Here is a 15,040-nt window from a genome sequence, read left to right as displayed (position 1 = left end):
CAGCTGCAATGCTCTGCTAGGGTGCACTACACTGCTAGTGCCTACTGGTGATGAATATTCCTCCCATTGTCTTGTGTAATTCTGACCCCATGTAAAATTTCTTTCTTGACCTATTCTGTACTGACACGGAGCATTCTCTGGGGGTGTTGATGACTGCACATAGTATCTGAATGATATTATGCACCAGATAATGAAGCCAAAAATGTTCTCAAGCTTTTTCTTTTTTTTTGATTGATATGACTACTTTTTAAGTACCAAGAGGCAACAGTCCAATTCCAGAACCCTTCTGCTCACTGTTTATATGTTCATTTTCTCACCGAGAAGCCAGTGTTCGTCAATGCAAGATGAAGATTCCCAACGACACACTCTCAGCAGAAAAAGACAAACCCAAATGCATTTCCTCCTTCTTCAGGTGAGTTTAGGGATCATGGCTTTACTGATTCCCTGGCAGGTTTGCACCCTGGTGATTACTGCTGTTCTTTATTTTGGCCGCTTCTCCTGGATTGTCCATTAGTTCACAGGTAAAAAAGCACCAGTGACTAGGATCCTCAGCACTTACTTTTGTTTGTGGTAATGGCTGATCTTATCCAGCCTATGAAGAGAGACAAACTTTAGGACATCTTTTCTACCTCGTCTTCTTCGGGGTGAGCATTAAGGTACCCCAGAAAAATACTGAGTGCTATTGCCGTTCTAGATCAGAGAGCTTGGGTTGCTGATGGGAGCAGCCATAAAGGCGACATGGTTATAGGGGGGAAAATACTGACAGAGAAAATGCTTGCCAGCCTGGGAACTGGTAGCCTGGGAACTAGGCCTCTGCAAGCATACTTGAGAAGCACAGCTGGCACCTTTGAAGTGCAGCTGGGTACCTAAAAAACAGAGATATCCTGAGATACCATTGATAAGTGCAAAACCAAGAACTTGTAACAGCAACTTACCCTCTGGAAAGGTGGAAAATAGTCTGGAAAAGAGGGAAAAGATCCTGAAAAAGTAGGAAACAGCAACTGCTATTCCCTGTTCTAGCTGAAATAACAGGAAAACAATCTGCAAAAATAAAAATTGGTCTGTGAGAATAGGAAACATCATTGTCTATCGGCTGTCCCAGGTGAAAAATAGAAATTAGCAACATCTATTAGCTGCTCCAGGTGGTGGTGTCCTACATGCCCTTATATCCATGTGATAGAAATTTATCTTGCTTTCTATCCCAAATGGAGCCTTTTTCTCTGAGAACTCCCCCTGCAAGAACTTTTCTACAAGATCTCCTGGACAAGTTGGACCATCACTGGGGACACCTGACTGACTCCAGACTCTGATGTGGATCATTTCTGGAGTGAGACTTTGGTCGTCATTGATTTCAAGGTCCTACTCCTGGGAGCAGTTCAGCAGGTCTCCTTCAGTCCTCCCCTTGTTCCATCCTCATTCTAGCCCACTAGCCTAACACAGTGGGAAAGCCTGATCCACTAGACCAGTGACTTATTTCATCACACACAGCAATGCTGTTAAATTATTGGAAAGAACTGGGTCTCCACATCTAGCTGAAGCGGAGATTTGCATCAGCATTACAGGTCATGACACTAACAACTTGTATATCTCTAGAGCTGATGTCAAATAGCTGATTTCATTACTGTTAAGTATGCACTGAAACTATCTGTTCCATCTATAGCGAGCAGCTTTTCTTCCTGCCCACTTTGACTGCTTTCCCTGGCTGTGGTGACATATCTGCATGCGTTGTAGTTTGTTATACTGCATGGAGGTTTTTATATCGTTGGGCAAATAGATTATTACAATTGAGTATTTGTGCCTGTTTGTTCAGAATCACTGTCTCACCAAAAACACAAAGTAAGGGCTTGTAAGAATAGAGGAAATAGTTAAAACAGACTATGATTCCCAAGTTGTTCTGTCTGGATGAGAGGAGCCTAGGTATACACGACTGTTTAGTATGGGCACATGTTTTCATTTACTCGTTCATGCATTCTGGTCCCAACAGCACTATAACCCTTTCTGTCAGAACATGTCCTGGGCTTTCCTCTTTTTCAGTGCAGTGTGGCTAGTCCCAGTGCACCACCAAGGTGAACCAGAAATATCATGACCTCAGCATGCAGAAACCCACTCTTCTTGCCATCAGACAGGTAATGATACACTTTTCAATCAGACAAATCTCCTTCCACTGATAAGTGCTCATCTTCCTTCCCACTGCTCTCATGCATGACCTAAGCACTTGCTACAGTCCAGGCTAGTCCAGACAGAATGATATTTCCCCATGCTTTAAATGAGTTCACCCAGTAGGGCTCATAATAAGGAAGAATACACTGAGCTGCATTCACTGAGAGCCTTCAGCTGCTCTTTCTTCAAATTATGTCACCAAAACTAATGAAAAGTTGATCTGATTTCCCCTAGCTTCAGCTGACTTCACTTCATCCCTGAATAGTGCTAAATCATCGGCAGAAATTGGTTTAAGTATTAGTATCTCTGGAGGGAAATACTGTTTTGCAGTGTTGTCACACTGTGTTTGCAGGGGGGAAAGCATGAATGTGTATGTTTATCACAGAAGAGCACTCATGGCTCTTCCTCTAGGTCTATAAGGTCCTGTCCCCTCATCCTCCTTCACGTGGCACAGGACTTTATAGACATCACATACTCTAGCATGTTAATCCAGGTAAAAAGCTTCAGAGCTCTTTCTCTCCAGAATCCGGTCTCCCTACACAGCTGGTGAGAGATGGTTGTTGGGCCACCAAAGCGAGGCACACAAAACAAAGATCTGAACATAACAATGTAACACCACTGACTTCTCTCCAGTCCTACACTGTCAGAGGCCACAGTTCTGCAGCCCTGGGAAAAAATGGCTTAATAGGTTTCTTGGGCTTAGACTTGGGAGTAGACAGCTATGTTTGGTATCGTCACTACAGCCATGGTTCTCAATGCAGTCACAAAATGGTTGTTTCTAAAAGGCAAGCACAAATGTTCTCAGGTAAACCGTTTAATATGAAATTGTCTGGTCAAGTTTTTCTCTGTGCACAGGGGAAGCGGGGGAGACTAGCAAAAAATTCTTTTAAGGAGCCCATATTGAAATGCTAGCAGCACATATATTTACAAAAACCTCGGGCGCATAACTTGATTTTGTGGACAAATCATGTAACTGTCTGCATTCTCGCTCAGACAGAGATTTCAATCATGTACCTAAGCCCTGCTTTAAAGCATTTGCGTACATATTTGTATTTAGAGGTAGCCATACCACGGTGATAGGGAATATAAATGATGTTTTCAATTCTTATGGATTCCAGTTTCATTCAAATTGGACTCAACTGCCTGGTCACATCTCAACAGATATAAATTTTGCTGGCAGGTATACACACAGCTTAAAATTGTGTGATCTGAATTTGGCTTCTGCTTCTTTTTACGCCTTGATTTCAAAAAAACAACAACAACTCACAGACTGGTCATTAGACATATATCTACAGTGATTATTAGGGTCAGCTTTGAAGTTATCTGCAAGGCCTCTCAGGTACATATCAAACCTTTTACCCACATTACAGCTATCTACACAATACTCCTTATCAAAGTGGAGCTGTAATATGGCTTTATTGCAGATGCCTTTCCTCTCCTTCTGGACAGGAGAGGAACCAAGACGGGGTTGGAAAGGTGATGCTGGCAGTCTCCTTGTGCTAAATCCTACCACAGGGAGGACCGACATGCTTGCCAGAGGATGGCATGCCAGAGGATGGCATGCCAGAGAATGGCATGGGAGTCGAGGATGGCCTACAGTCTGGCCCTCCTGGACTATCTGAGACCAGTCTGGATGGCTGATGGTTACCATAAGCCCACCTACAGGTCTCTGAGCCCAATCTTATTCTAACCTCAGGAAGGAAGAGGGGCTCTCCTTCCCTGGTCAGAATAGGATTGCTGGTCAGGGAAGGGCATCTAAACCGACTTTGTGGGCACACAAGAGACAGTACCTTCTATCCAAGCAAGGAATTCCTCTTTCAGCCCTTGTGAAGGCTGAATGCCCAATAACAGGGGAAAATAAATGATGGGAGGAGAGTAGGGGGAAGATCCAATCTTTAATGTGACTCTTGTTTTTCCTTCCCTGGATGGCTCAGGCAGCTCCTACAGCTGGGACACTAGGCATATACTGCACTACTGTTTACACTGCACTGACTTTTCTAAGGATGTTTTGCATCACTACTGTTCCGTAGCGGAACCTTAATCTCTGTGTTAAACCCAAGCCCATGGGTTTCTGATTTATAAGCAAGCTTTCTACAAGCTGAAGAACTGACGCTTGTTAAGATGACTAGTCCTAAAGTAGGGTTGTGAAAATAGGTTTACCCCTCAGCTCTGGCTATATTAGCTCAAGGAACTATTAAGACTTATTTGCTACTGCTGAATCTTTCTGAGAAAATTAGGTTATCACTTCATACAGATTGATTACTTTGCTTCAACCTACACATGTCAGATTGTATTACATTCTCATATATTTCACACCAGTGAATATTTGAAGGAGGAAAGTACCAAAGATAACACAGAAAGAAGTATATGTTCAACCCAACATACCTCAGTACTGCTGTGCCCCATAAATAGGCTGTTGATTAAAACTGAGCACTCAGCCAAGCTGAGCAGGACTTGGGCTACAGTCTAGTGCACAAACACAAAAACAAATAGGAAACCTATTCACTGCCAGTGTGATAGTTATTCATCTTAATATTAGACCCAAATTCCTTGTACTTGTCTCATTAGGTAAAATAAATTTAAAACCATTTGTAATATGACAGCAAGAATCATGAATCAAATTACATATATTTTTTAATTCAAATGCCTGTTCTTGCATTTTGAAAAAATAGGAAGTAACGATTTAAAGAAAGTACCACAATGCTGAATCACACCAATCTGCGACATGATGACAGAAATTAAACTGCAATTTGGTAAAAGATCTTCCCATATTTGTCTTCATAACATTTTAATTATAAACAAGTATTTTACATGGCCAGTAGCGTTGCTCTCAAGGTAAAGAAGCCAAATCACATACAGGTGAGATTTGGGGTTTCATTGTGTAATTACTGGAGATTCCAAGGGAACCAGGGCCTAACTTTCTAAAGATACAGATAGGACACCAGTTTGTGGAGCCAGCACAGCCACAGGGCTGCATCAGTAGTACTGTTTGGAGCTCAGACCTACTTGCTATCTTTGGGACAGCTAGCAAATGTGTCTGGCCCTTGAACAGGATGTGCAAGTTTGTGTATGTGAAGTCCTCCGAGATTCTCTAGAGCCTCCTAGAAATTTTGCACAGGCATCAGATAGATAGGATCAGCTGCAAGCCCTTAGTTATCAAGTTGTGTGTGCCTTTTTGGTACCTCTGCAACTACACATCAACATATGGAGTGGAAAGCCTCAACCATGCACACAGACTACTGAGTGTGTGTACCAAAGACTATCACAGCTCCAAAATGGAGACTACTTGGAAAATGCTCTCCCAGATTATCTCCAAATAATTAGACAAAGGAACTGACATTTTTAGAGAGCTTGTTCTGTTAATTTCTTTCCAAGGGTGATAAAAGAATATTAGTATGATTGGATAAAACTTAAGAAATAGAGAAATTTAAGTATTGCAGAATCACAGAACAGCTGAGATTGGAAGGCATCTCTGGAGATTGTTGAGTGCAACCCTCTGGTCAAAGCAGTGTGAGCTATAGCAGGTTGTTCACAACTGTGTTCAGTTGCATTTTGAATAACTCCAAGGATGGAGACTTCATAGCCTTTCTGGGAAGCCTGTGCCAGTGTTCAACCACTCTCATGATTGAGAAGTTTTTTCCTATGTTTAAATTGAATTTTCCATATTTCAGTTTGTGCCCATTGCCTCATATTCAACAGTTACCACTAAGAAGAGCCTGGCTCTGTCTTCTTCATTCCCTCCCATCAGGTATTTATCCATATAGATAAGATTCCCTTAATCAAATTTGTGGCCCTGCACTGGACTCACTCCAGTATGTTCAAGCCTGTCTTGCACTGGGAAGCCCAAGACCATACCCAGCACTCCAGATGTGTCTCACCAGTGCTGAGTAGAGGGGATCACATACGTAGTAAGTAGCCGAATCATCTTAAAAATTAGGTTCATCAAAACATCTCTGCAGTTCACAAAAATAGGAGACATTTTAATAAACATCTAAACCCTATATTTATAATTATACATAATTAAATTCATTTTTGCAACACTATATGTTTGGAATGAATACTTTGAGGTTATTTATGTCAGAAGTAAATCTTATACTGAATACCATGATATTATTATAATGAAACTGAAAGGTCAATATTGCATTGCCTTCCTTTTTGCATAAACAGGAATTTAAATATAAATCCACTTAAAATTTAGTACAAAAGGTGACCACTGGGAAAGGAAAGCAGAGAAAAAAAAAAGCAAAACTTCTACATGATTTCCTAAACGTTGCTAAATCTCTAAATGATATTTGTCTGAATCATGGTCAATCAAGTTCACAGAAGATGGTCCCTGACAATTTACATCTTGTTACCAACAGTATCTCCAAAAACATTCAATCTTCTGTATTCTACAAAATCTAGCACACAGAGATAGTTGCTCCCAAATTCTTAGGTATCGTCTCTCTTGGCATGTATAATATTTTTGAGACCGCAGGGCAAGAATTTACAATGGAAGTTCATGATCTTTCTGTACTATGGAATGAACTAATTCCAGTAAGTGTTTGTCTACAATAAAAGACCACGATGTACTGAAAGCAACACCATAAGTAACAGAAAACTATGAAACTAGTGTCAAAGGGGTTTCATTTTAGCCAGGAGTAGATCGATGTACTTAGCTCTTTAATCTTGATCAAAAGACAAGAAAAGACATCAGATTTCACTTGTTTTCACCAGGTCAGAAGAGTAGAGGGTTCAGATTATTGGCCAGATAAAGGAGGTACACTTTGTAGCACTGTAAACCACAGGAAGATAGATACTAATCTCCACATTAGCACTGAACGCAGTTTTCCTGAGCCACTATATAGTAGCAGGCAGCTCACATCTTCAAGCAATGCAGTCTACTGATGTAGCTGAGGAAGACTCAGGCATATTCCTAGTTAGCTTCCTGCTAACAAGGGGTTAAAGACATCCCTCCAACATTACATGTCATTGTGGAACTTAAAACAGAAGGTAAATAGGTAGGGACTGATAACTTTCCTGAGCAGTGTCTGGAATTTCTCTAGGAGGGAGCCTTGGCTTACAAGTATAAAATCCTGTCACTCCTTTTTATCCTAAGATAAAAGAGAAACTAGATGAAATGACCATGTGGAATGGGCATAATGATGCTGATTTAAGTAAATGCAATGTCCCAGAAAGAAGCTACTAACCATATCTTTGAAATATTATGAGACATGAGACATTATAGCATACTCAGAATACTGAAAATCCTTTCATACACACTTGTTCAGAAAAGGGCATTCAAAGGAAAATGAAGGTTATCTTAGACAAGCCTAATCATTGTTGGAGATCTAGTGTCATTAATATCCTCTAAGTAAACAAATTGAGAAATTATTAAACCTTCAATTAAGCACTGTCAGATATATTATAATTACGTGGAAGAAATACCATGCAAGATGAATTATTAAACTGCTAATAGAAACAGTGGATAAAGAAAAATTATTTAATAGAGAGTATTATGAAATTACAGATGGTTCAGTCAATAATAATATGTAACGTATGAGAAAGCAGAGATGGTCAGATGCTTCCTAAAAGGACAAGCTGCTCTTGTCCTCCCCAACAAAGGAAAGAGATCGGGCATAGGGCACAAATGTCTACATGCATTTTGAATTGTTATTTTCCAACACCTGTCTATGTGTGGCACATTTAATTCATTGTACAAGAATTTTAGAAGTTCTAGAAAAATAAGACACTAATATAAATCCCCAACTGTATACTCTGAAATCAAATTGCTCTGACTTGGAGCGATAGTGATACGATTTTGCCAATATTTCTTTGTCAGTGAGACATAGACAGATGTGCATTCAGCAAACAGCTGTGTCAGTGGCCTGTAAGACTGCTCAGGATCTTTCCTCCAGCTGTTCACAACCCTCCTCCTGCTGCATCACAGATGCCAGCAGAGCTGCTCCCAGCTCATTCCAACAGATTTAACGAAGGTTTATAATTTTGTTATTTGCGCATCAGACTCTTTTGGCATATCCATGCCAGCAATTCTGCTGCCACATATAAGGTAGGAATGGGGCAGCGGAAAGGTGAGAGGCAGATGAGGCAGGTACTTCAGACTTCGGTAGACACAACTGCAACATAAGGAGGTTTCTGTCCAGCATGCCTTACCTGCCCTTTGTTGACAAGCCCTGAGCTTTATCCTTGTAAAAGTGTGACAGCCCTTTGCCTGAGAGCAAAGACAGACAATAAAATGGGTCACTTTATTGAGAACTGAGCCCAGTAATCAGGGTAGTTACTAAGTCTTCTGTTCTCCATGAAAATAATACACTTAACAGAGGTGGCCAACAGCTAAGATTTCTGTTCTGCAGAATACCCTGGGACTTCAGACGAGTCTCTTGAACAAAAGTCACATAACTGAAATTTTTAAATATCCCCAAGAAACACACATCCTGAAATGTTTACATTTTGTCAGGGTTTCTATCTTTTCAAAATATTTCCTAAGCCCCCAGTCAGCCTTGCAGGTAGCAGATGAACAGTTCAAAGAAGCCCTGAAGCAGTTTCAGCAGGGAGGGGGAAGATGGGTCCCAGGCCTTTATGTTGCTAAGGAGCTGGGGCAACTGGAAGCCCTCAGGTTCCCCATCTCCATGGGGGTCAGACAGGTTTGCTGCCTCCAGGCCCTGGGCATTGTAAACCATCTTGACTAAAGCGGAGGGACATCCCCAGCAACCTCCTCACCTTAATTCACGGCTGTTCACACCCCAGGGGAAGTTCTCTGACCTTGTGTTGATGTTTAATTTGTAGATGACCACCTCAAAACAACTTCCTTCTTCATAATTAAAAAGAGAAACAGCATTCCTGTGGTGTGATTCATCTCATCATAGTGTATGCAGACACATTGTAAGATGTACAGTGCCCTAGAAGTGCCTATTTCTCTCCATTGACTGGAAGGAGTCACTGAACACTACAGTGTTCAGACATACTAATCATGTGAGATGACTCACCCTACACATCTACAGAAGCTAAAATGTAGATAGGACAAATCTATTGTCATATTAACACTTGATGAAGTAAAGATTTTTCTTTCCTAAAATGAGGCAAGAATCCCACCTCACCTCTCTCCCCAGCCACCAGGCTCCAGAAAAACATTTCCTTGCTTTCTCTGTGGCCCATACAGCTGATATCATTTTCTGGTGACACAGCTTCTGGGAGGTGAATACAGAGGCTGGGAACACAGGTTTTCCTGTCACAGGTAACTGCTCTTTTTACTTTGGTATTCCATATATGCGGTTGCATAGCAATGCCCATAGACCACAGGAAGCCCTTAAAATGACCACAGGTCCCTTTGCAAGGGAGGTGGTAGTGACCCCCCAAAAGAGAGGCTAGCATATCCCATTCTAGCTAGGCTCTTGTTGCTTTTGAAAGCTGCTCTAATTCATCCCTGCAGTTTGCAGAAAAACCTTCAAAATTCAGCAGGGAGAAAGCCCTCAGGCTAAAGAAATACTTTGTCCCATCAAATTCCATTTAACTTTGGCTGAGTTATAAACTGTTAAAAACCACAAGCTCCCCACTAAAGCCTGAAATCCTCAAGAAAAAATATTGCTGACAAAGTGCCATAACAAGTTAAAAAAGAGGGAAGAGGATTTATGCATTAGTTTATTGCACTGCCAAGCAGCACCAGTGCGTTCTGGAAGATCCTAGAGAATGGGAAGCTGAGCCAGATCTGGTTGATCTGGCCATACTTCTTACACCTATATGTAGTCCCATCAGATCCTGGCACATAAAGCAAAATCTGCTCAGTCCAACAGGGTCAGGCACCTTTAACCAGCCTCTAAAGATATGGAATCGGACATCAGCCAACCATCTCATGTCTGGGATGACAGTCTTCTCTGGGCAACAGCTAATACACAACTGGAGTGCTGGACCACTGGGCCAGCAAGGCTGTAAGTCCCACATGGCAAGCTGCTTCTGAGGAGGAGATTATTAAGGTTATAGAGACAAAGATTGCTTTCAAGCTTTTTCTTTAAAAGAAAAAAGTTAAATTTATAACTGCCTGAATAATCTTGGTTCTCTGATTAATTCTCCATATCCATCATGATACAGTCTACTTCTATTCCTCTGTGCTATTTTCTCCCCTGTTGTGATCCGATTCATCCCACACAGTGTAATGATATTCCTTGCAGAGGGGAGAGAACAGTGATTGCACATGCAACCATGATATGATTTCTCCTTCATTTTTGTGGCCTTGTAATGCTGATCAGGTTTTTTCCACATACAACATGCAAGAAATATTGGTAGACTGATGTGGATTTGATAAACATTCTTTTTTACTTTCTGACCTTTTTTTCTAACTTCCCTTTTGTGATGGTGCCACAGAATTATTTTGTTTAATTTAATTTTGCCTACAAACTTCAATACAGTCAAAAAACCTATTGTGTCATTTAATCAATGCCCCTATCACCATAAAAATACTATTACTGCATTTTTCTCTCTACTAGCAAATGTAGAATTGTTGCAGCGATCTTAAGTGATGAGCTAACGGAATTTATATTGTGAGATTACTCCCCTCTCTCAGATTTTACTGATAGAAATTTTTGCCTGACAAAAATAGTTTCTTTAAAAAAAAATATTCACCCATCACATTTCTGGCTTATAATTCTATGCCTTTGTTACTAGGTATGTGTTTTTCAAACACCTTCACCAGCTTCACTGCTTATAATTTTCAAATATTTGCAGGCAGTAAAGTTTTCAGGTAGTCAGCACATACACAAGTTAAAAACATTTAGCTCCCCGAATACTTTCTGCCAAATATCAGACATTCTGACAGTGATGTTGCAGGGTCTCAGACACTGCTGAGTTCTAATGAACAATTAATCTGAGCTGTATAATTTAGCTTCAGAGCATACAAAAATCTGAATTCATCTACTGCTGAGTACCACTGCAACCTGCTACAACTGTTAAAACATAAAGTCAGATAGAAAATTATTACAGGCAATTGTAAGATGGCTAATGAGCCCTTATTTTAAGAGGGTTTTTTTTCCTTTTCCTTTCTTGTATGAGTGAAAGGAAGAATGAATCAATCATCAATGAAATCTGGCCAGACCAACACAGAGTCATGTAACTATTGATTAAACACTGGCTTCAGAATAGAATTCAGTGTCATAAAATGTAGCTTTTTAATGAAAATAACCACAGAGCCTCCAAAATGGAAATCTGTGTTGTTCTAACACTGCTCGGAAATGCACGCTTGAAATTAAAAAATCATAGATGAGACTTCATGTTTGAGAACCTTTAGAACATTGTATGGCATTTATACATATAACATCCTGTGGTAGGTTGACCTTGGCTGGATGTCAGGTGCCCACCAAGCCGCTCTATCACTCCCCTCCTCAGCAGGACAGGGTGGGGAGAAAATAAGATGGAAAAAAAGCTCGCGGGTCAAGATAAAGGCAGTTTAATAAAGCAAAAGCAAAGGCCATGTGTGGAAGCAAAGGAAAAAAAAGATTTATTCTCTACTTCCCATCAGCAGGAGATGTCCAACCACTTCCCGGAAAGTGGGGCTTCAGTACACGTAGTGGTTGCTCCAGAAGACAAACACCGTAATAACGAATGCCCCTCCGCCCCTCCTTTCTCTTATCTTTTATTGCTGAACAGATGTCATATAGTATGGAATATCCCTTTTGTCAGTTTGGGTCAGCTGTCCTGGCTATGTCCCCTCCCAAGATCTTACCCACCCCCCAGCCTGCTGTTGAGGGGGGAATGTTGGAGAGATGGCCCTGATGCTGTGTGAGCACTGCTCAGCTGTAGCCAAAATGCTGGTGTGTTATCACCATCTTTCTAGCTACCAATACAAAGCACAGCACTATGAGGGCTGCTATGGGGAAAATTAACTCCTTCTCAGCCAGACCCAATACACATCCCTTCACTTACAGCTCAGGTAGATTGCACACAAGTGAGAAACTTCTAGAAAGGCCAATGAATGCTCATATAAAGAGCAACAGTTGCCCTACACAGATTCTAGTGTATTTTATTGCAAAGCTTTAGTACATAGTGTGTGCAAGGCGGAGCTTTGAACCTGGGAATAAGCCCTCTTGTAGAAGCTAGAGATCCTTGGCAGATGTCTTATCAGAAATCTCCATATATTTTCGTTCAACTTCTTCATCTTATGAGGAGAGAAGGAGTCCAGCCCCGTTGGGCTCTGTACACTGAGTGTCAGCCTGTCCTTGGCTGATGAGGAGCCTGGAGCTAGGAAAAGAGATGGGCTCCCTTCACATTCAACCTCAAGGCAAACTGTTTCACCGGGGTGGAAGATGCCATGAAGAAGAAGGAAGTTGGAAACTGCCTCAGAATCTTGCTGGCAAATCAAGAAACCCATCAAAGAGTTGGGAAGAGCTGAGGGAAGTGTTGCACCACAGGGACTTTGTACAACTGGAGTGGAACTATTTTTGCCTGAAGATGGCTCTCATTCCCCCAAGCCACACTGGTGTCTGAGGGGAGGTCCTGTGGACAGGATCTCAGGCATTAGTTTACATATAGAGAGCACACTTAAAACGAAAGGATATAAAATTTCCTTATAAATTGTTTACAAAAATTATTCCACCGGCCATAGCAGTGCAAAAAGCAAAGAACTGCAGCTGGGATTATACTACACATGGAACATTTTCATATCTGAAGAGGACTTTATCCAAAATGTTTATCAAAAGCAGAGCTAACTACCAGCTGTATCACAACAAGTGTTTATTAGCCCTACACTTTGTGGGCTGGAGTGATTATATCCAAGTGGGAATCTGCGCATTATTGATTTAGAAGTAGTTGTGACAATACTTCTTCATGTGGCTGATGATACAGTAGAGATCGTGATAATAGCATTTCATCAACAAATCAAGACACAGTCCTTAAGATGGAACAAAGGAATGATCATTCCTGGAATGAGTACAGAAATGGTTCAGTAGAGAAAGCAATAGTTCCCATAAGACTTACTGTACTTTACAGAGACATATTTTCTCAATTTCTTGTAAGCATGTAAATGATCATAATAATTCCTAACTGAGACAAAACAAAACCTTTGGAACATTTATTCATAAGAAAAGAAAATGGCCACTACAACACTCTACCATATATTACACAATTTTTTAATGCAGGTCACTCTAATTTGACAGCAAAACGAATAGCGTTATTCCAAGATTTCCAATAGCTAAAATGTTTTATCTTCTTAAGATAACAGCTTCAGGCATCATTCACAAAATATTAACTTGCCTTTCAATTGAGAAAGACTTTAAAGCCAATGTAGAAAATTACAAACTTTTTTCCTGTGGCCACTGGTGACGCAAACCATGGAGGTACAAAAATGTTTTTGATAAACTTTGTTACTGCATGGTCGAAAAGGTAATAATCTATTATTTTCAAGACACAAATAAAACTGTAAGAAATGCTTGCAAATGTAAAGTGTGTACTGCAGTCAACTAGCTTGAATTTGGCAATGAATCATTTGTGACAACATATCACTGTAATGCCAATGATGCCTTTGGGATACACCTTTCTGCCCACAGATAAATGGAGAAGGATAATGAATAGCTACTTCTTGCTAATTGTCTTTGTCTATAAAATACAGCAAAGCATTCAAAAGATAAATCAACAGATAAACTTGGGGGCTGTATAGCAATAATTTTGACAATTTTTCTGTATCTTCCAGGTTTTAAAACTACTGAAGACCCTAAAGTCAATCTGAAGCCAACCTAAAGTCAACCTAAAGTCAACCTAAAGTCAACCTGAAGCAGTGGGGTAGGGTAGCCTGCACCACGGCTCTTTCCACGTCTTGTGATTGAAAGAATCTTAAAATGTTTTTCTGTTATGAGAAGTTCCTACAGAATGGCTGAGAATTCCCCACTGAAACTTTAAAGTTCTTTAAAAATGATAAATTTTGAGAACATGGAGACATACTTTTGGTGACTTTTATTTCTCTCAAAAGCTGAAGACTTTTTACAACTGTCTCAAAATTAGAATACTCAGTATGTGCTAAAGCTTATGACTTCACTGAAAAGTAAAATACAATACAAACAACAACAGTTTTGTTCATCAAGAATGTCTTTCTTATTTAAAAGCATGACATGACAAAACAGGTAAAAGTGGAAGTGGGACATTATTCAGAGTAAGTGATCCAGATGCAATTCATCTGGGTGAGTGTCATCATGCAGTGCCAGTATACTCTAATAGGGTAGTTCTAGATGCAGTTTCCACATCTCAAGAGCTGGTGAATTGAGCCCAGAAGAGTTTCCCTGCCTCAAAAAGATCTGGAAATGTTTATGCTAAAGTTCATGAGGCACTAAAAAAATGAGGACAACATGAAAATCTTGTGTGGGCAGAAGTAAGTGACACTGAACTGCTGTTGTTGTCACTAGGACTTCAATTAATTGCCTCAACACAACCATTTATTGCCACTTAAAATAATCTGGTATATCCAAGGTATCCATATAGGACTGGCAGATATGATGCCACATCTGCAGCTTGAGGTAAGCCAAGATATCCTAGGGCATCCTTACTGGCAGGTGACCTATGTGTGGGCTATTTCTTCAAGTTCCTGGTCACTATAGTCAATGGAGTCTCCAGGGAAATTCATTTGACCAAACATAGGTGTCTGTTAGGGAGAGATGACTAGGTTTTCAGATCATATCGACTACGATGATGGAACACAAAGGTAGCTTAGGACCGGGCTCATGTTAGACACGCAAATGTAGTTACCCCTGTTCTCAAGCTGCATGCCACACCAGGAGGTCCAACCAAGCACCTCATCATTAGCACAGCTGCTGTCATATTTGTTGTGCTCTGACAAATCCTGTTCTTGAGAAACCATGAGTTTTGCACCTCCTGACCACCTACCACTCACTCATGATCACACCCA

General features: G+C 40.6%; 1 long non-coding RNA gene across 1 annotated transcript; it reads left to right on the top strand.

Moving 5' to 3' along the window:
* Positions 1-283: 283 nt before the first annotated feature.
* Positions 284-14,103, top strand: LOC148055890 (uncharacterized). The gene is made up of 3 exons (XR_015704557.1): positions 284-412; positions 2,035-2,126; positions 13,835-14,103. It is a non-coding gene; the product is annotated as an uncharacterized LOC148055890 (long non-coding RNA).
* Positions 14,104-15,040: the final 937 nt, after the last annotated feature.

Source organism: Nipponia nippon, unplaced genomic scaffold (genome assembly GCF_047370975.1).
Source record: "Nipponia nippon isolate SJK-2023a ecotype South Korea unplaced genomic scaffold, ASM4737097v1 scaffold_2, whole genome shotgun sequence".
Lineage (NCBI taxonomy): Eukaryota > Metazoa > Chordata > Aves > Pelecaniformes > Threskiornithidae > Nipponia > Nipponia nippon.
This window is presented reverse-complemented; position numbering and strand designations above follow the sequence as displayed.